The sequence below is a fragment of the Meles meles genome, chromosome 16 (assembly GCF_922984935.1).
Source record: "Meles meles chromosome 16, mMelMel3.1 paternal haplotype, whole genome shotgun sequence".
In the NCBI taxonomy this organism is placed as follows: domain Eukaryota; kingdom Metazoa; phylum Chordata; class Mammalia; order Carnivora; family Mustelidae; genus Meles; species Meles meles.
This window is the reverse complement of record NC_060081.1, coordinates 12,770,327-12,792,418: the sequence shown is the minus strand read 5'-3', so window position 1 is coordinate 12,792,418 and position 22,092 is coordinate 12,770,327. Positions and strand designations below refer to the sequence as shown.

At 40.1% G+C, this 22,092-nt stretch overlaps 1 protein-coding gene across 5 annotated transcripts in view; it reads left to right on the top strand.

The window, feature by feature from the left end:
- LIMS1 (LIM zinc finger domain containing 1) overlaps positions 1-22,092 on the top strand; it is a 138,105-nt gene that overhangs the window by 46,638 nt on the left and 69,375 nt on the right. Inside the window, exon 1 of one of the 5 annotated variants that reach the window (XM_045981263.1) lies at positions 4,561-4,675. The exons of the other annotated variants lie outside the window; for them this stretch is intronic. The gene's annotated coding sequence lies outside the window, so the exon portion shown is untranslated. Of the gene's footprint in view, positions 1-4,560; positions 4,676-22,092 lie in introns of those variants that run through there. 5 annotated transcript variants of the gene reach the window in all.

Here is a 22,092-nt window from a genome sequence, read left to right as displayed (position 1 = left end):
GGATATATTGAGGGGTGCCTGGGTGGCACAGTTAAGCATCGGACTCTTGGTTTTGGCTCAGGTCGTGATCTCAGGGTCATGAGATTGAGTCCTGCATAGGGATTCAGTGCAGCCTGCTTAAGACTTTTGCTCCACTTCCACTCCGCTGTCTCTCTCTCTAAAATAAAATAAATCTTTTAAAAAATATATATTGAAAAGGTTTTTGTTTTGTTTTTTGTTTTAAGTGAGAGTTGATTGGTAAACTAATGTTTTCTTAAGTGAAATAGGTCAGAAACACCAGGGAAAGTATGTGTCTAGGGATGAACATGATGAACTTGCTGGGTTATAAATGTGTTTCATAAAGAAGGACTTAAGAGGCATGTAGAGAGATGTAGACATTCAGTAACACTTGATAGATTGGATGAATCAAATTGGGTGAGATTATCCCAGATTTTTTAAAAGGCCAGAGAGAAAAATAATGCAAAGGCGTTGAAAAAGTTACAAAATGGATCTGTGTCCATTCGGAGAATATTCTATGGAAAATATGTCTGCTGATTTCTTTTTTTTTTAATTAAAGATTTTATTTATTTATTTGACAGAGAGAGATCACAGGTAGGCAGGGGGAAGCAGACTCTCCGCCGAGCAGAGAGCCTGACATGGTGCTGGATCCCAGGACCCTGAGACCATGATCTGAGCCGAAAGTAGTAGCTTAACCCACTGAGCCACCCAGGCGCCCCTGCTGATTTCTTTTTATCTGTGTGAGACTTATAAAGAAAAAAGGAAGCATGGAAAAGGATCGAAGAAAGAGGCTGATTCTTTTTATCAGTCACCCAAACTGTAGCTGGTGATCATATGGGACTGTAGCTCCATCTGCTGGAAAGAAGCAGACCCACTCCTGCACATTATATAAGTGAAAGTGACCATCTGTGTAGTCTTAGCGAGCCACCCAGTATTTATTAAATATTCCCCGTGTGCGAAATAACACCTTGTCAGGTTTTAGGGTAACAGTAGTAAAAATGTAGACACATTCTCTGCTCTCACCATGCTTAGCTCTGAGAGGCTTTCTGCTTTTAAGAAAAAGACTTCAATTTAGCTAGTACATTTTTGCATTCTAAGTTCCCTTCTTAGACTTCTCCATGGATGGCTTTTAAGATGTACCTTCTCTGAGCATCATTTTCCTTATCTGTAAGATAAGAACTACAGCCTCTCTTGCACGCTCAGTTTAAACTTTCGTTAAGTTCCTTGTGTGTTTGGAAGGCATAGGCTCGAAGGGCATAAGATAAGTAGGAGCCCAGTTTTTGCCCTCACATGGGTTAGAAAAAGAAGCTGTTATAAGTGAGAGAGCCTCACGGGAGCCCTGATCAGGAGTCCTTGACGCAGACCGGAGAACGGGTCTAGAGAAGGATTGGAACAGGTTTTTTTGAAGAGGCAATGCTTCACTTCTATTGTACAAGGATATTAGAATCAGCAAGGGGAAGATGGAAGGATCTTCCAGGCTGAGGAGCCAGCATAAGCAGCGGCATCGAGATGAGGCCTGCATGGCAGGTATCACTGCTGGGTTGTATAAAGTGAGCGGCAGGGAGTGTCCAGAGATGACGATTGGCAGGCCAGGGAATGTAGGGTTTGTTTGCTTCTTTTTTTTTTTTTTTTTTTAAGATTTTATTTATTTATTTGACAGAGAGAGACACAGCAAGAGAGGGAACACAAACAAGGGGAGCCTGATGCGGGACTTGATGCGTGGCTCGATCCCAGGATCGAGGATCATGACCTGAGTCGAAGGCAGATGCTTAACGGCTGAGCCACCCAGAAGCCCCATTTGCTTCTTTAAGGGACCTACCTTTGTGCTCAGAGCCATTGTAGAGTGTAAGAGAGACCCCTGGTTCTTTAGATGAGTTGCTGGTTGGGTCTCCTGGATTTGGTTGAAGGTAGAGAACCTAGTTAAGAGGCTGCAGCCATAGACCCGGTGAGGCCTGGAACAGTGACAGGGCTAAAAATGAGAGTGATATAGTGCAGAGGGACAATTTTGAAAATCCATTAGAAGTTAAAATGAGCAGAAATAGATGACTTGTAGGTAAGAAGGGTGACCAGGGAATTCCTGGCTTGGGTGACTGGTTTGATAATGTTGCCATACCTGAGAGAGGGCCCATAAAAGGAAAGAAATGGCTGTGGGCATGGCAGGGAGGGAATGACTGATATATTTAGTTATTTTGAGTTAGGACGTCTCCATGAAAGCAGCCAGCAGACAAATTGTTGCATGACTGTGAGTTCAAGAGCAAGGTCTGGCCAGTGTTGCTAACATGGAGGAAGTAGAGGACCCATGAGAGATGGTGAAGTCCTCAGGGCGAATATGCATAATGAGACAGGCAGAGAGCCAGAGTTCGAATTCGAGTCGTTGCTGCACTAAAAGGCAGGCAGAGGAAGGAGATCCTGTAGAGGAGACAATGAAGGGATGATGAAAAAGACAAGAGTAATGGTGTAATGGCCTGGAGACCAAGAGTACTGATTTTTTAAAAGATCTTATTTATTTATTTCACAGAGAGACAGCGAGAGAGGGAACATAAGCAGGAGAGAGGTGGAGGGAGAAGCAGGCTTCCCGCTGAGCAGGGAGCCTGGTGGCCTGGGGCTTAATCCCAGGACTCTGGGATCATGACCTCAGTTGAAGACAGATGCTTAACGACTGAGCCACCCAGGCACCCCTGAGGGTACTGATTTGAAAATTTCCAGGAAAGCCTTGTTTATAAATGTCAAAAGTAAGATAAAGATTGAAAAATGTTTTCTGGGTTTGCTCTTGCCTAGAAAAATTTGTCCGAAGAGAGGAGGAGGGGATGAGATGGTAACTAGAAGGACTTAAGATAGACTTCTGCTGATCTAAACATGTGTGCCCCTTTGTCCGTCACCCCGCCTTATTTCCTTCACAGTGCATGGTGATCAGTAAAGAGCTAGGACACAAAGAAATGGCAGATGTTTGCCTCTTTTGGATTTTAATTGCAGTAACATAAGTTACTTTCTTGAAGAGAATTCCGTATGCTGGGAATCTTGCTCAGAAGACTTCCGTTCTATTTTACTTCTCCCAAGAGTGATGGTGGCTGCTTTCCAGGGTTTCTATCTGGTATAGTCCTGTCTCTGGTGGGAATTGGGGGGAGGCTGCTTCTCACCCACAAACAGCTTTTGTACTTCCAGCTTCCTTCTACATCCCACTCACACACCCCGAAAAGAAAGTAAGTAAATCAGGACCTGAAGAGTCCTCTGGCTGGAATTGTACAGTGTTAAGTATTGTGTGTAAAGTCCCAACCTAGTTCTGATGGTGGGGCTTTAGAGTGAGCCATGAAAGTAGAGCCTGTGAGATGTCCCCTGGGAGTGCTGCGCAGAACCCTGAAGTTTAGAGCTCACTCTGCCTGTTGTCTTAGTCTAGCTTTTTCACCTCTCTAGAGAGCAGACTGCTTCCCTGTGGGGTAGATGGCTCTTCAGGATGCCTTTCACTTCTGCCCTTCTGCTGACTGTCACCACCTCACAATGCTGCCAGTACCCAGTCTCTAGTATTGACATAACAAGCGAAGGTGAGGCGTTGTCTTCTTGTTTTTAAAGATCCACCTATAACTGAGAAATGCTGTTATCATTCTAAAATTGACCGCCTTATAATAAAGAAAGTTCCTTCCTTTTAGTATTCTCAGTGAGTCAGGGCAAGGAAGTCATTATTTATGGAAGCGGAAGGCTGTAATTAGTGTTCCTGAGTTCCTCCATCTCAGCCAAAGATTCCTCAATGGAAACTTGGCATCCAAGAGTCCTGGGAGGTGACTCAATTGGGTGTGTGAGGCCTCATTAGCATTGGCTCTACTCCTTCCCTTGCACTGTTTGTCAAGGATATCTGGGACTGAAGTGGCTGCTTCCCCTGCTCAGTCTGCTGGAGTTTGGCCTGCCTGTCTGTAAACTTGCGCTGAGCCACCAGGAAGAGAAAATAAAGCCAGCCGCTCAACATGAAGTGGTAAAACATTAGAGAAGAAGAAAAAGCTCTAATAATTCAAACATGTAGATAATTGTAAGATCCAAAAGGGTGGAGGCTGTCTTTTTATGAAAGTTCCACCTCTTTCTGTGCTGATCAGTTATTGTTTTTTGTTTTTTTTGTTTTTTTCTAAATATTTTGTGCACAGTACAAATGCTTTCAATAAGTTTATGGATGAATTTCTTAACTTAGTAAGGTACATAAAACAACTCAACAGGATATGAGTTATGACATTTAGGGGTGTTGCCTTATTGCTTCAGAACTTTAGGGTTAGCATGTAACACACCATGTCACATGATTTGTCTGAATGCAGGAAAAAAAGCCCTCAACTTGGTTTCATTGGCTTAAATATAGCTCAAGGCAACAGACACAAGGTTAAGATGAGGAAGTACTATACAGTATAGGAAACAGGAGCTTTTAAAGATAATTTACTGATCTGGAACTGGTTGCCCAAGCCCTGATAAATGAGTGAAAACAAGAGCAGAAGTATCAGAAAGAAGATGCTTTATTCTTGAGGTGAGAGTAAGAGAGTCTGGAGGCACATCAGGTAAAGTGCTTGGAATATCGACTTGCTTTTGCAGAGTTGGAGCTGTGTGTACAAAGTTACTAAAGCAGGGGAGTAGAGGTTTGAGAGAAGACATTCATCCAAAAGATACTCGTCTAAACTTGCATATCCAGTAACAGGAACAATCTTGGGTAAGTTGTAGTAGCTTTTAGCCATACTAATTAAATTTTTCTTTTCACTGCTCTAAAGTGTAATCGTTGTGGTTCTTAACTTCCTGCGGGTGCATATTTAATTACTGAGTATATGTAAAAGCGATTTTATGTTTTATTGGTTTCAAAGAGGGTGAGGAAGGGAGGCTATACCCTTATATTTGCAGAGAAAACATTAACAACCTTGATAGTGTTTAGTGCCATATACTTTATGGTCCTGCAGAGACATGGAGTATTTTTATGGTAATTCTTCTTGTCATTTTATTACATTAAATACTTTTAACCCAAATTCTGTGTCGGATCTTAAAATAAACAATCATATACTGTTTAACACTATGGTTAGTGAATATGTGTCTTGCCATGGTGTGGGAAAAGCAACTATAACTATTTGAGACTTATTCATGAACCTGTATAAGTCTGTGTAAAACTAGCAGGCCATTTAAAAAGCAACCTTAATGCACCAAATCTACATTTGTAAGACATTTATTGAGAAGTGATAATTACCCCTAAAAGGATCTTGTGCCTTACACATGATCTGCCTTACACAATGAACTTCCTTAGAGATTTAAAGGTATTTATGAAAATATTTCTCAGTCAGTCTCCAGGAGTATTGTAATCTTGAGGGGAAGATAGCTGTGATATAGAATGGGGTGATGTATAAGGGACTTTCTTATTTTATATAGGTTATGTGTTTGTAGATACATGTTTTTTATATGGAAACACAGCCATAAAATATGGAATAGTTATAACAGGAAAACAATTATTTTTTTTCAAGGACAAGAATGAAAAAGTTAAAAAGAGGATGATCACTTTGCTTTGGTCTTGCAAGTTAATAGAAAGGAAACATACTTTAGTTTGCAGCAACAGGGCACTGTGCATGGCTTATAAAATAAAAAAATGAATAAGATACTTTGGGTAAACATATACCCAAAATTTTTAAAAATTTTGTTTTTTTTTTAAATTGTGTAAAAAAAAAATTACATACAACTAACCAGACATAATCAGACCAACATGAGTACTGTCAAGTTTTGGAGGATAACCAAAAGAAGTGACCTTTAATTCTCAGGGACAGCACCATTTAGCTGATTATTAAATTGGGCCTTGAAGAATGAAGAAATTTCAACATTTAAAAATGATGGGGGGCGCCTGGGTGGCTCAGTGGGTTAAAGCCTCTGCCTTCAGCTCGGGTCATGGTCCCAGGGTCCTGGGATCGAGCCCCGCATCGGGCTCTCTGCTTGGCAGGGAGCCTGCTTCCTCCTTTCTCTCTGCCTGCCTCTCTGCCTAGTTGTGATTTCTCTCTGTCAAAGAAATAAAAATTTAAAAAAAAAAAAAAAAGATGGAAAAAAGTGTTCTTTTAGCCACAGCTGGTGAAATCTTGAGCAAAGGTTTGCAGGTCAGTTTACTTCTCTGTTCAGAATCTTCCAGTGCCTTTCCACCTCACCTAGAATGGAACCTGGAGTCCTTATTCTGGTTTGCAAGGGCATACTTGGTGTGTGCCCTGCCCTTGGTTCCTCTTTCTTTCAGATACCATGTCTTTCCCGCCCTTTCCCACTAGACTGTAAGATCCATGAAACAGGGGCTTTTTCTTTCATTTTCCCTCTTGTATCCCCTGTGCCTAGACCTCTGAGTGCTCGTAAATGAGTATAGAATGAATCCAAGAAATTCAAAGGCATCTAATGTGCTAGGATGTAAGATGTGTTTGTGGGATAAGAGTGACAGGGAGGGGCGCCTGGGTGGCTCAGTTGGTTAAGCAACTGCCTTCAGCTCAGGTCATGATCCTGGAGTCCTGGGATTGAGTGCGGGATCAGGCTCCCTGCTCAGCAGGAATTCTGCTTCTCCCTCTGACCCTCTCCCCTCTCATGCTCTCTTTCTCACTCTCTCTTTCTCTCAAATAAAATCTATTAAATTTTTTTCTAAAAAGTGATAGTGGGGGCGCCTGGGTGGCTCAGTGGGTTAAAGCCTCTGCCTTTGGCTCGGGTCATGATCCCAGGGTCCTGGGATCGAGCCCGACATCGGGCTCTCTGCTCTGCGGGGAGCCTGCTTCCTCCTCTCTCTCTGCCTGCTTCTCTGCCTAGTTGTGATTTCTCTCTGTCAAATAAATAAAATATTAAAAAAAAAAGTGATAGGGAGTGCACATGGAGTACTGGTCCTGAATGCACTATAAAGTTTTGGGGTGATTTTGCAGGGAAGGGATATGGTAACATTGCAGTGTGGAGGATGGACTTGGAGAATCAGAGAGTGGAGATTGTTAAAACCCAATGGAATGTATCAACAATTCCTTCACACGGTTGACATTTGACTCATTTGCTCCATGCTAAGCACTGTGTTCAGTTCTGAGGATACAAAGATGACTGAGAAATAGTTCCAGTTGGTAGGAACAGATATGTGAACATCCTGCATTAGAGGTCTCAAACAAGTGATGTGATGGGCACTTGAGTCAGGGCTTTACTGTGGGTAGCAAGGAGTATTACGTCTCCTTGACTGTTGCTTGATGTCAGCAGCTCTAGGAGTTCCCAGAGAAAAAAATGAAGCTGTTAAGGTAACTTCAAAAACTGTTTTTAGTCTTATGTATATATTTTTAATGCAGAGACCTTACCATGATTTTTAATTACATCTTACCTAAAAGTTCTTATCAATACACTGATTAGCCCATTCATTCTCAGAAGAAAGATGCATTATAGGAAGAGCACCTCTTTAACTGCCCCTACCCAGTGTCTATACTAGGTCAGATTTTAGCTCCAGGTAAGTGCTTCACTTTGGGGGCATAGTTTGCCAGTCTACAGAATGGAGATGATGGGGCGCCTGGGTGGCTCAGTGGTTTAAGCTGCTGCCTTCAGCTCAGGTCATGATCTCGGGGTCCTGGGATCGAGTCCCGCGTCGGACTCTCTGCTTGGCGGGGAGCCTGCTTCCTCCTCTCTCTCTCTGCCTGCTTCTCTCCCTACTTGTGATCTCTATCTGTCAAATAAATAAATAAAAATTAAAAAAAAAAAAAAAAAAAAAAAAGAATGGAGATGATGTCTACCGAGTGGCTAGTTGAATTAAATGAGGTGATGTATAGGAAAGTATTATATACCAAACATTGCTTCACGTATATGGTGGTATTGTTGAGGGTGAGGATGGGTACTCTCCCACCCCAGATGAGAGTTTGGGATAGGATATATAGAACATGGGAAAAATTGAAAAATTGAATAATGAACTTTACAAAATATTCTGGGTGGAAGGGAGAGACGAGGCAGATATTCTTTTAGCAATATATTTATGGGGCTTAAAAACTATGCAAAAGGATGTTTTCAGCCTGAGGAACTATTTGGATACTTAGTTCTTTGTATTCAGCCATTCATGATCTTTCTTGTCACTAATTTGACAGTTTCAGACCTGTAAGGAGAAGCTGCCTTTCTCATTCATGTATTTATTCACTGAGTATGTTTATCCTTCAAACACTTTGGTATAGTTGAAAGACTGGGTTTTAGAGCTACCAGATGTGGGTTCACATCTTCCTTCTACCACTTGTATGATTTTTTATTTTTTAAGATTTTATTTATTTATCTGACAGATCAGAAGTAGGCGGCGTAGGGAGACAGACTCCCTGCTGGCAGAGAGCCCGATGTAGGGCTCCATCCCAGGACCCTGAGATCATGACCTGAACCGAAGGCAGAGGCCTAACCCACTGAGCCACCCAGGCACCCCTGTATGATTTTTTTTTTAAGATTTTATTTATTTATTTGACAGAGAGGGCACAAGCTGGGGGAGCAGCAAGTAGAGAGGGAAAAGCAGACTCCCCGCTGAGCAGGGATTTCCCCATGCAGTCTTGATCCCAGGACCCCAGGATCATGAGCTGAGCCCAAGGCAGACGCTTAACCAATTCAACCACCCAGGGATCCCCACTTGTGTGATTCTTAATAAATTATAAAATATCTGTCACAAGATTCCTCATCTGTAAATGGCAATAATTCCTAATCAGTAGTTAGTGATGATAAATTGACATGTACAAGGATCCTAGCTAGATATTTGGTGGGATTTAGGTGGTCAAGAAACATTCCTTCCTCTCTTTTTTTATTATAATAAAATACATATCCCACAGAATGTGCCATTTTAACCCTTTTTAAGTATAAAAATCAGTGACGTTAATTACATTCACGATGCTGTGCATCTATTGCCACAATCTGTTTTAAAAACTTTTCATCATCCCAAACACATACTCTATATTCCATTAAGCATTAATTCCCCATTCTTTCTTCCTTGGCCATGATAACTTTTAATGCACTTTCTGTTTTCATGAATTTGCCTCCTGTATGTTTATATGTGGATTTATATAACATAAGACCTTCTGCGTCTGGCTTCTTTCACTTAGTGTAATGTTTTTGAGGTTCATCCATATTGTAGCATGTGTCAGAACTTCTTTCCTTTTATAGATGAATATTACGGCATTCTATGGATATACCACATTCTGTGAAAGGACATTTGGGTTGTTCCCACCTTTCAGCTGTTGTGAATAATGCTGTTGTGAACAGAAGAGTACACATATATGTTTGAATCCCAGTTTTCAGTTCTTTGGGGGTATATGCCCAGAATTGGAATTGCTGAGCCATATGGTAATCCTATGTATGTCTAACTTTTCGAGGGACCACCAGACTGTTTCCTCTCTTTGTTTATTTTATTCTGCATCATTCAGACATGTCTCCTGGCTAATAGGAGACAGATCCAGAATTACTAGAGCCCGAGGTTGAAAGAAACCAAATTTTGTTGAGTATTTGATGATCTTCCTGATTTTTCTTTTTCTAAACAAATGTGAACCTCTTTAAACTCTCCCATTGCCTGAATACCATTGATTGCAGAGATTTTCTTCTCTCTCTTTTGTTCTTTTCTTTCTTAAATCTGTTCCCCTTCTCTTATGTTTTCTTTCCCTCACCAGTTCTTTCCCTTTCCCCCTCTGATTCTGTCACCATCCCCCATCTTTTCTAAAGGGAGGAAATCTGTCAGGAGCTGGTCCTTCTTCTCCATCCCCCAGCCTCACTGGGACCTGGAGTTCTTAGAGGTGGAATAAGATCAAGAGGCTAGATCATATTGATGCATATACATAATAAACTTCTTTAAGCCAGACTTTCAGATGGATTGGCATTTATAATAATGGGAAATATTTGGGAAAAGTTGGGTAGAAAATAAGAAAATAGCATCATCTAAGAGAGGAATATTTTCAGGGTTGCCAGCTCAGCATACTATTAGCAACACCTTGAAGGAAGCCATAAGAGAATTTTTCACAGATGAATCAGCCAGAAATGAACCCAGACTGCCAAATCAGATGTGATTTCTTAGTCAAAGAAACTGTTTTTCATTCCCTGTAATCCTGACTGGCCTGGTCAGTAACTGAAAGTCAGTATTCAGCTTGATTTTACTTATATCTCAGACCATTATAAAGTCCTTCATTCATTGTGTATCTGATGAGACACTAGTGGGAAATAAAGGATGTATCCATGCATCTTAGGAGAATGGAGTGTACACACATGAAGTAGCTAAAATTAGAACTAAGCTACCTTTAAATTTAGTCAGTAGAAATGAGCTATTGATAATGGTCCTTAGGAGAAAATGAACCACAGCCAGAATTTTAACCTTAATTTTAATGATTTATTAACACGTGGACCAGTAGAGAGGTGGAGGGTAGAATATGGCAGGTAAATGGGCAATGGGAATAGATAATGCAGGTGTGGGGAAGGGGATAGATTTTGCCTAGAAGACACCCCTCAGCCCTGCCTGGCAAGGGTGATTCTATGGAAGTAATTAGAGTGGAAAGGAAGGAAAAAGAATTGTGGTCCAGACTTTCCATGAACCCCAAGATGACTATGTCAGCAACTCGCCATGTCCATGGGCTTTCTAAGACCTTCAAAGAAAAGGGAAGTAACATTTACTGAGAAATACACTTTGTGCTGGTAAATGCTAAAGACTTTCCTTCTGTTTGTTAGTTGTTGAGCCTGTGAGGGGGTTTTATTATGCCCACATTTGTAGATGAAGAATCTATCCTGCAGGTGAAGAAATTTATCCTGGCTAATAGGAAACAGAGTCCAGGCTGCCACTCCCCCTTTTTTTCTGGGCTACATTTCTTTATTCCATAACGAGGCTTACTGTATTATCTAGATTGGTGCCATCCATTAAACACATAACATGAGCCATATCACATGTATAGTTTAAAATTTTCTAGTAGCCATGTATAAAAATAAACAAGTGAAATTAATTTTTTTTAAAGATCTTATTTATTTAAAAGAGAGCATGAATGAGCAGGGGAGAGGGGCAGAGGGAGAAGGAGAAGCAGGACCCTGGGATCATAACCTGAGCCAAAGGCGGAAGATGATTAACTGACTGAGCCACCCAGGCATCCAGGTGAAAAATTAAATTTCATAATATATTTATCTCCATACACCAAACAGTTTCATGTCCAAACTATGTACATATCATGTAACATATTGAAACTATTGAGGTATTTTACGTTTTGTGAGCTAAATCTTTGAAATCCAAGTCCATTTTACACTTATAGCACATTTCAAGTTGCTGCGTTTGGATAGTGGCACCAGATTAGCATGGGTCCAAGAAAGGTATTGAGACTCATCCTAGAAAACTGAGGGTAAGGCTCTACCTTGAAGTCATTGGGAGGAAATAAGATGGGTCAAGAGAGCAGCTTCTCTTAGGAAAACTATAGAAGAAAGGTACCACACACGAAAAGCAGGACTGCTCTTTAAAAGCAAATAAAAACAGAGCAGAACGTTCAGAGTTGTCGACTCACTGTGTTGTATACCTGAAACCAAGGTAAACACTGCATGTCAATTGTGCTTAAATAAAAATTAAGAAAGTAAAGGGGGCCCCTGGGTGGCTCAGTCGGTTAAGCATCTGCCTTTGGCTCTGGTCATCTTGGGGTCCTGGGATCGAGTCCTGAATCGGGCTCCCTGCTCAACCTGGAGTCTGCGTCTCCTTTGCCCTCTGCCACTCCCCCTGCTTGTGCGCTCTCTCTCTGTCAAATAAACAAAGTCTTATCAAAAAATTTAAAAAATACAAATTAAAATTAAGAAAGTAAAGATGTAGGGTACTAGTCAGTGGGACATCTGACTCTTAATCTCTGGGTTGTAAGTTCAGGACCTACAATGGATATAGAGATTACATAAAAATAATATCTTAAAAAAAAAGAAGAAAGAAAGTCATTACCGTATCATGTAAGGCATATTATTGACTGAAGGGCCATTTATGGAGAGTGGTAAAGTCATGACAGTTTTTATCACCACCACTAGTAATGACCACAGGAAAACTGTGGCATTAAGTGCTAGATACTGACCCATATTTAGTCAGGGGAATGACATGTCTTGGCAAATCTACTAACCATTAAGAGTGGAACCACAGCTTTTAATGTATATATGCATGGTGTTGACAAAAGAATCAGTTCTTCCCCATGCCTAATGCTTTTTCAGATGGGAGCTATAATGTCTGCTTGAGGAAATAACCATGAACAAACTACCTTATATGGGAATTTTCACAGCCTTCAGCTCCCCAGAGCAAGATAAATGATAGTTGCAGACTTCTATTGCAGCAAAACAGGAATTATTTTAAAATGTTCTTGGAATTTCCCTTTCATCCTCTTCCTGTGATTGTGCCACCTGCTTAGCTGTCTTTGTCCCACTTAACTTCTGTCACTTCTTTCAGTCTAGTCTCACTCTACGTGCACTCACTATACTTTCTTTTTCTTTTTTTCTTCTTGTTTTGTTTTGTTTCGGTAGTAAGCTGTGTACTAGGGTCCTGCTCTCTGGTCTCTTACCTGTGGGACTTTAATTCCATTCCTACACCCGAAAAATGAAAAGGATGAATTCACATCCTTCGCAGTCATTCAGGGTCCCTCACTTTGCAGTTGGGAGCCTCGTTTTTACATTAACATTGTTGTGCTACCATCTCCAGAACTCTATTTGTCTTGTAAAACTGAACTTCTTAACTTCACATTTCCCTCTGCCCCCAGCCCCAGGCACCCACCATTTTCCTTTCTGTCCCTATGGATTTGGAGATTTCAGATACCTCATATGAAGTTTAATCATATAGTATTTGTCTTTTTGTGACTTGCTTTCTTCACTTAGTGTAATGTCCTTAAGGCTTATTCATGTTGTAGGCCTCAGAAATGCCTTCCTTTTTAAGACTGAATAATGTTCTATTGTGTGTATGTATCACATTTATCACATTTTGCTTATTCATTTGTCAACAGACATTTGTGTTGCTTCTATCTTTGGGCTATCGTGAACAATGCTGCTGTGAACATGGGTGTACGGGTATCTCTTGGAGTCCCTGTTTTGAATTATTTTAGATACACTGAGAAATAGAATTGTGGATCACATGGTAACTATGCTTTTTTTTTTTTTTTTGAGCATGGCTATACTGTTTTCCATAGTGTACCATTTTATATTCTCACCAACAGTGCAGAAGGTTTCCAATTGCTCTGTATCCCCAACATCTGTTATTTTCCTTTTTTTTTTTTTTTTTTGGTTTTTAAGTAGTAGCCATCCTAACTTGTGTGAGGTAGTATCTCATTTTGATTTTGATTTGCATTTCTCTAATCACTAATGATGTTGAACATCTTTTCACATACTTATTGGCCATTTCTGTTCCTTGTTTGGAGAAAAGTCTATTCAAGTCTTGCCCATTTTTTAAAAAAAAATCTGATTGGGTTTTTGTTGTGGTTGAATGGTATGAGTTCTTTATAGATTCTGGATATTTACTCCTTATAAAATACATAATTGCAAGTATTTTCTCCCATTCCATGAGTTGCTTTTTTAACTCTTTTGATTATGTTCTTTGATGCACAGAAGTTTTTAATGTTGAGGTAGTTCCAATTCTCTGTTTTGACTTTTGTTGCCTCTTCCTTTGGTATCCTATCCAAGAAATCATTGCCAAATTCAATGTCATGAAGCTTTTCCCATATGTTTTCTTCTAGGAGTTTTATTTGATCCATTTGGAGTTAATTTCTGCATATGGTATGAGATAAGAGTTAAACTCCATTCTTTTGTGTGTGGATATATTTCCCATTTGGGGCGTGGGCGGCTCAGTCTGTTGAGCATCCGACTCTTGTTAAGTCATGATCTCAGAGCCTGAGGATTGCGCCTCACTTGAGAATCTTTACCTTTCCCTCTCCCAACTGCTCCTTCCCCCACTCGCAGTCTCTTTCTCTCTCTCTCAGATAAATAAATAAAAGCTTTTAAAAAAGAAAATTAAAAAATGAAATTTTCCCGTTTGTTGAAAAGAATCCTTTCCCCATTGAATTGGCTTGACACCCTTGTCCAAAATCATTTAACTATATTTGTGAGGGTTAATTTCTAGGCTCTCAGTTCTGTGCCCTTGGTCAGTGTTTCTGTCTTTATGCCAGTACCACACTGTTTTGATACTGGAATTTTGTGGTAACTTTTGAAATCAGGAACTGTGAGACTCCAACTTTGTTTCTTTCAAGATTGATTTGGCTTTTTGGGATCTTGGAATTTCATATGAATTTTAGGATGGGTTTTTCTATTTCTGTAAAAACCTTATTGAGATTTTGATAAGGATTAAAACCTCACTTTTTAATTCTGTAAAGCGAGGCTGATATTTTTACCCAGTGATTTAATTCAAGGCAAAAGTTTCTGCCTATAGATATGTCAGATAAGGGGGCACCTGGGTGGCTCAGTGGGTTAAAGCCTCTGCTTCAGCTCAGGTCATAATCCCAGGGTCCTGGGATCGAGCCCCGTATCTGGCTCTCTGCTCAGCAGGGAGCCTGCTTCCTCCTCCCTCTCTGCTTGCTTCTCTGCCTACTTGTGATCTCCATCTGTCAAATAAATAAATAAAATCTTTAAAAAATAATGCCAGATAAGGCCTGGAGGCTTGGAAATGGACTTAGACACCTATGGTTGGTAGGAGACAAATGCTGGAATAGCTCCCTTGGAGCAAAGATTAGGAACAAGGAATGATTTCCTGGCATGTACTTGCAGTAGTGCCTTAAAACACGCTTAAAGAATCGTGTAGGGGATCTTCGCTCTCTGCTGCAGATGCATTAAGAGCTAATAACTCTTTTTTGACTTCCCTGTGACCCAGTAGTAGTATACTGAGTCACGCCTTTCAGTGACCAACATTGCTATAGTACTTTATTACCTTTCCCAGTTTGTTTCTAATTAATATCCTATTTAATTCATACAATAAGATTGTGAGGTAAACAGGCATATGCCGTCTTTGATTTATAAGCAAAGAAAGTAAAGACTTTGCAGAAAACTTGTGGGTGGCCATGTAATAGCTAGAATGACAGAAAAGTCCGAGGGAGGCCTCAGGAACCTGGTACAGCCTTTCTGTGGGGCAGTTGGGCACCCTGGCCGCAGGGCAGGGATGTGATCACTCCTTTTTTTTTTTTTTTTTTTTTTAATTTATTTATTTGACAGAGAGAGAGATCACAAGTAGGCAGAGAGGCAGGCAGAGAGAGAGAGGGAAGCAGGCTCCCTGCTGAGCAGAGAGCCGGATGTGGGGCTTGATCCCAGGACCCTGAGATCATGACCCGAGCCGAAGGCAGTGGCTTAACCCACTGAGCCACCCAGGCGCCCCGGGATGTGATCACTCCTTATAGTGGTGGAGGCTTTATGGGAGCCATCTAGTGTAACCCACTGCCTCCTTTGACTCTCCTTGCCTGTCCTTATGGGCACACAAAAGAGTGCGCTAAGTTGGGGGAACAGTGGTTGGGGAAAGGGATTTATGATGGGAAGGACATCTATAGTTGGAAGGGGGAAAATGGCTAGAAATGAGGCCAGACAGGCAAGTTCCAGACAGGTAAGTACATTGTAAAGGGTTATATTGTTAGAAGGTGAGGGAGGGACAGTGAAGTGTCCTCCAAACTGAGAAGGCATTTTTTAAGACCTGAAGAGGAAACAGGTGACTCCAGAGTTTACAGAGTTTTATTCAGAGTAATTTGCTGCGGGCGGTGGGGGTGGGGGTGGTGGCAGGGGCAGCAGCGATGAGGGGAATCTTGCAGAAGAGAAGAAGATGACCCGTGGCAGCTGCACAGTTAGTTTCCGTAAAGTCCAGACCTTAGTCCACAGATTTTATAGAGCAACAGGACATGCAGAAGGGCACTATAGTGAGATCAGAGGGTCTGCACACACTCCAGAGGGCTTGCATGCACCTAATCAACAGCTAACTTTTGATTAAATCTTACGGCACCACCTGCGCATTAGGAATGTTATCTCTGACACAGGCCAAAACAAGTCTCCCCCCATCCTGGCCTTGGCAGGCATTTCTGAGGTAGGTATGTTAATCTCCAAGGGACCTGGAACACAGCCTCCAAAGAGGTCATCGATTGAACATGAACATGACAGGGAGCCAAAGATGGGGTCAGTGTTGTCAGCACTCCTGCAGGTATCTCGTGTGTTATGCCAAGCTCTTCGAACTATATCCCATATAAAATAGACATCTATAGAAATATTTTAAACTGATCCATAGTATGCTCAGAGTTGCATTTTAAAAAATCTTTGCAGTGAGAGAAAGGAGAAATATTGATGATAATGGTGATATGTATTTTGTATTTAACATTTATTATGTGTCACTTGTCAACCTTAAAAATAAAATAGGCAGTTATTTTCCTAGCAAAATTGGTTTATTCAGGAATAGCAGAGGAATTGCAATTTGGGACAAGCCAACTATGGCAAACCACAGATAAGTCCAAAGGGACAAAGGAAGTTTGCTTTTATTAGGTGCTGGGGGAAATTGGGGAAGATTGCTATGAACAAAAGTTCACTGGAGAAGAACAAGAGTTTGAGGCCGGAGGTTTCTGGAGTGGGGAGAGATTGTCCCAGAGATAAAATTCCTGTGAGAAAGGTGCCCCTTTTTGTCAAGATAAGAATTAACCTTCCTTCTGGGCACCTGGGTGGCTCAGTGGGTTAAAGCCTCTGCCTTCGACTTGGGTCGTGATCCTGGTGTCCTGGGGTCAAACCGTGAGTTGGGCTCTCTGCTTGGTCCCCCCCTCTCTCTCTGCCTCTCTACTTACTTGTGATCTCTGTTGGTCAAAAAAAAATTACCTTCCTTCTTGCAGCAAGTTATGCAGACTGTGGCAAGTGGTGCGTTGGTGAGAGCTCCCCCTTCAGGTCTTCCCAACTCCATTTCCAGTGAGGTTTCCCTTACCCCTTCCATTAACCCATGTGCTTTTCTTAGAAGCTGTATGGGGTATGGTTATAACCATCCCCTTATTAGGAAAAAAAAAAAAAAAAAAGCTAGTAAGAACCAAAGCTGGGATCTGAGTTCAAGGCTGGTTGACTCTGAACCCAGCCTCTTATAGAAGGGAGAGTGAGGATGGGGAACATCAATTGGATATGCAGTGTGGTATGGGGAGGGTGTTAGGCTCATAAATGTCAATGAAGAGAAAAATGGAGGTGGCATTTCATACATTAAGTTTACTGGTTTTAGTGACTTTGTTGGTAAGAAGGAAGTTGCTGAGAAAGCCTTTGAGATTTTTAGCTTGGCAGCCAGATGACCAAGAATGCCTTTGGTCAAGATAAAGGACATAGTGGGCGCTGCTGTACAATATTCAGTTTCCCCACTCCCCCACCGGTGATAAATAGAACATAATCAAAGCATGCCATTTGTCTAATTTACCATATCAATAGTGCTTGTATGCAGTTATTTTTATGCAATGACATGTTTCTATCTAGTTAAGATTCCCTGCGATATAAATTTTAGGTTTCTTTCTCTCTAACCTAAATATTCAGAAAAAAGACAGACCTTCATTTCTCATAAAATTTGCTACTAAAGGTACTAAATTCCAAAGTACAAAATTAAGTGAAACTTAACACTAGGGCTAGTTCTTTTTACTGTGTTCTTTTTGCTAAATTACTTCTGGGTTTTGAAGTATGTGTCTAGGTCTTCAGTTACCTCTTCAGGGAATTGCATCTGAAAGCTAGCCCTTTGTATCTGTTTTTGCTAGTCTTGACTATTTAACCTTACTGTCTCTAATGTGTCTTATGTTGATCCTTTTCTCTTAAACAGTTTATATCCAATAACGCTCGTTATCATCTTCTGAGTGTGCTTCCTAGCAAAGTGTTTTTATTTATTTATTTATTTATTTATTTATTTATTTATTTATTTGACAGAGGGAGAGATAGTGAGAGAGGGAATACCAGCAGGGGGAGTGGGAGAGGGAGAAGCAGGCTTCTCTCTGAGCAGGGAGCGCAGATGCCAGGCTCAATCCCATGACTTGAGCCAAGGGCAGCTACTTAACGACTGAGCCATCCAGGCACCCTGCAAAAATTTTTTTTAATTTTTATTTTTCCACCTTTATTGAGATATAAATGCCACTAGTTCTATTTTCAGTGTTTTGAGGAATTGCCATACTGTTTTGCACAGTGGCTGCACCAGTTTACATTCCCACCAGTAGTGCACGAGGGTTTCCTTTTCTCTCCACATCCTTGCTGACACTTAACGCTTACCTTTTTGATAATAACTGTTCCAGCAGGTCTGAGGTGATATTTCCTTGTGGTTTTGATTTGCATTTCCATAGTGCTTAGTGATCCTGAGCACTTTTTCATGAACTTGTTGGCCATTTGTATAGCTTCAGGCAATCTCTTTGTGGTCTCTGCCCATTTTTTAGTCAGGTTGTTTGTGTTTTGGCTATTGAGGTGTATGAATTCCTCATATATTTTGGATATTAATCCCTGTTGGATACATGGTTTGGAAATATTTTTTTCCAGTGTTAGATTACCTTTTCATTTTGTTGATTGCTGCTTATGCTATGCAGAAGCGTTTTAGTTTGATGTAGTCCCGCTTACTGATTTTTGGCTTTTGTCCCCTGTGCTATTGCTGTGTTATCCAAAAAATCACTATGAAGACTGATGTCAAGTTACTTTTCCTCCAGGAGTTTTACAGTTTCAGGTCTTACATGTAAGTCCTTAATCCATTTCAAGTTAATTTTTGTAAGTGGTGTAAGATAGGGGTTCAGTGTTACTCTTTTGTACCAGCATAATGCTTTATGTCTTCTGTTTTATTAAATATTACTTTGAAGTGGTAAGGTATTTTTAGTAATCTTTATATAGTAAGTGGTGGCTATTCAGGCTTTCACATATGGGTGACATTCATTTGATACTGTACCTGAGAATTAACAATGCCCCTTTTAAACCTACTTTGATTTTCTGAAGTGTGTGTGCATGTAATATCTTTAGGAGCCACATGATGGCAGAAACAGTGTTTTGAAACTTGGTGACTTGCAGACATGCTCTGAGTGTCTGCTCTGTATCTTCATCCTTCTTTTTTTATTAAAAAAAAAGGACAAAAAGAAGAAAGTATAGAATTTAGTAGAAGATGCCTTCAAATATCTATCATGTATCTTAAAAAAGAAAACATTACAAATAGAGTTGAAATTTCTTGGTACACTTTCCTGTTCCAGGTATCCCCCACCTCTACTTTTCCTCTGTTAGGAAACTCTTCTCCTAAATTCGTGTTACTTCTCTCTATATCTTTCTATTTTCGTTACACATTTATGTATTCTTAACAGTGCATGAGACTGTTTCTTTTATTTTAGATTTTATATAGTGTATACTATCTCTTAGTGTTACTATGAAACTCTGGATTTTCACTTAACATTTTTTAGATTTATCCATGTGGATTTATGTAGTTCTAGTGAATGAATGACTTTTCTTCTTTTCTAGTGTTCTATTGAAGAGATCACAATATTTTACATCTTTTTTTCTTAAGGCTAGACATTTAGAGAGACAGTAGGAGTAGAGTGATTATAGAGTGGGGAGCTGGGGACCTGGTATACCCTTTTGGATCCCATTGCTGTCACTTATTAAGTACAGAGCTTGGTTTCTACTTCTGCAAAATAGGGGTAGCACTTGTTTCACAGGGTGTTGTGACCATTAAGTGAAATAGTATATAGAGCATTAACACTACAAGTATTATTATTATCACCACTACAATAAGATAACAGTAATGTAGAACCAGCATTATTTTGTGCCATTTATTAAATTCTGTTGAAACTGGAAGTCATCTGAAAGAAGAGGGAGAATAGTGAAAATGTGGACTTGTAGATTGTTGAGGTGGCTTCTGTCTGCTTTCTCTAAAGTAGGCGAGGTTATCCACAAGAGTGATGGGAAAAGAGAGTGGGTAGATGATTTGCAAGTGCTAAGGGTTTGAAGTGGCCTTATGGGGCCATGATCTGGCTGTGCTTGCAAAAGAATTTCCTGTTTAGGTGTATATGCTTTTCTTGTTTGTTTTGTTTTTTCTCAGCAACTTTTCATCTGACAAATCCCCAAAGCTCAGCCACCACTCTGGAGTTTCTCTTTCCCTCCTCCCATGGCACATCTTGCTACCTAGATTGTATTCCACAGCTGGATGTCTCCAGGCCTGTAACCCTCTCCACCCTGGATCCAAACAATTTATTCCCTTTTATCACGTTTCACATAAGTTTCCTGGCCTGGCATTGACAGGTCTTTAAAATATGGCTCTGACTGCCTTGATGCTTTATCTCCCACATCCTTCTACTCCCACTGTGTTTCCACAGAATGAGGTTACCCACTGTTCTCTGAATCAGCTCTCCACCTTTCCGTGCCTTTGTTCTAGTTCTTTTTTCTCTACCTAGAATATTATCTTCTCCTCTCTTCCCGTGTCCTTCTTTTGAAATTTAACATATCCTTTACTGTATTTTGTGTGATGGAGTTATTTAAACATACCTCAGGTGTGAAATCATTAGATACCTCATTACGAAAAGCACCCAGTAAACCGAGGAATCCTGCCCCAGACTTTCTATTGTGTAGTCATTGCATTTGGGGACTGCATACTGCTGTCAGGATACTGTGTTCTGACGTCAAGGTAGTCATGCTTGCTTTCATTCCCATTGGTTGAATTTTGTTTTAAGTTAGATTAATTCTATTATGAAAATTTTCTAATATAAAATTGGAGGAAATGACTCTCCATATACTCATTATCCTGATTTACTTACTGTATTACTGTATTTGCTTCATATATTCTTGTTGTCTCACTTTTTAAATTGAGATATAATTGACATACAGGTGTACAACATAATGATTTGATATTTCTGTATTGTGAAATGATTATCACAATAAGTCTAAACATCTGTTATGATAGTTACAAAATTTTTTTCTTGTAATGAGGACGTTTAAGATCTACTTTTAGCAACTTTCAGATACATAGTACAGTATTATGAACCATAGTCACCACACCACACTGTATGTTATATCCCCATGACTTATTTGTCTTATGACAAATAGGGAGGGCACGTATTGCATGGAGCACTGGGTGTTGTGCAAAAACAATGAATACTGTTACGCTGAAAAAAAAATAATAAATTAAAAAAAAAAAGCGTCTGCCTTCAGCTCAGGTCATGATCCCAGTGTCCTGGGATTGAGTCCTACATTGGGCTTCCTGCTTAGCGGGGAGTCTGCTTCTCCCTTCCTCTCTGCCCCTTTATCTACTCATGCTCTCTGTCTCGTTCTCTCTCAAATAAATAAATAAAATCTTTTTTAAAATTAATTAATTAATTAATTAACTGACCATAAATTCATGGGTTTATTTCTGGGCTTTGCGTTCTGTTCCATTGAACTATGTGTGTGTTTTTTGCCAATACCATACTGTTTTGATTACTGTAGCTTTGTAATATAGTTTGAAATCAGCTTTAGTCTTCTTTCTCAAGATTGTTTTGGCTAGTGGGACCTTTTTTCCCCTCTTAATTTACTAAAGTATCTAAAAGCAAATCCCAGACATTAGGTCATTTCATTCCATTGTATTTCAGAATTATTCTCTGATAATGTGGGCATTTTCTTACATAAACACATTGTTATCACATCTAACCAAATGAGTGATAATTCCTTGGCATCATCCAATACCCAATCCTTGATCAAATTTTTCGCCTATCCTCAGAACATTCCTTTGCAGTTGACCTGTGTGAACCAGGATCTAAACAAAGGCCATAATTTAATTATACATTTGATTGTTACATCTCTTAAATCTCTTTCAATTTGGAAGAAAACTCCTTCCCCATTTGTCTCTCCTGTAATTACTTTTTGGAGATATGAGCTGTCTTGTCATGTTGAATTATAGTTTTGAATCTTTCAAATAAACTTTTGTTTTTGAATAATGTTAGATTTATGAGAAAGTTGCAAAGATAGTTCAGAGCATCCTTCTATTCCCCTCACCCCATTTCCTCTTTTGTTAACATCTTACATTACCTTAATAGCATCCAGACTAGGATACTACATTGCATTTAGCCTTGGTTGAATTTTCTGATCATAAGCTGTCTTCTGTTGAGAAAAATAGCCCTTTTCTGGCTAGGAGGCAGTACCCTGTAATGGTTAAAAGCGTGATTAAAACCAAGTATAAGGTTTCAAATTCTTAATCACATAAAAACTGTGTGATCTTAGATTACT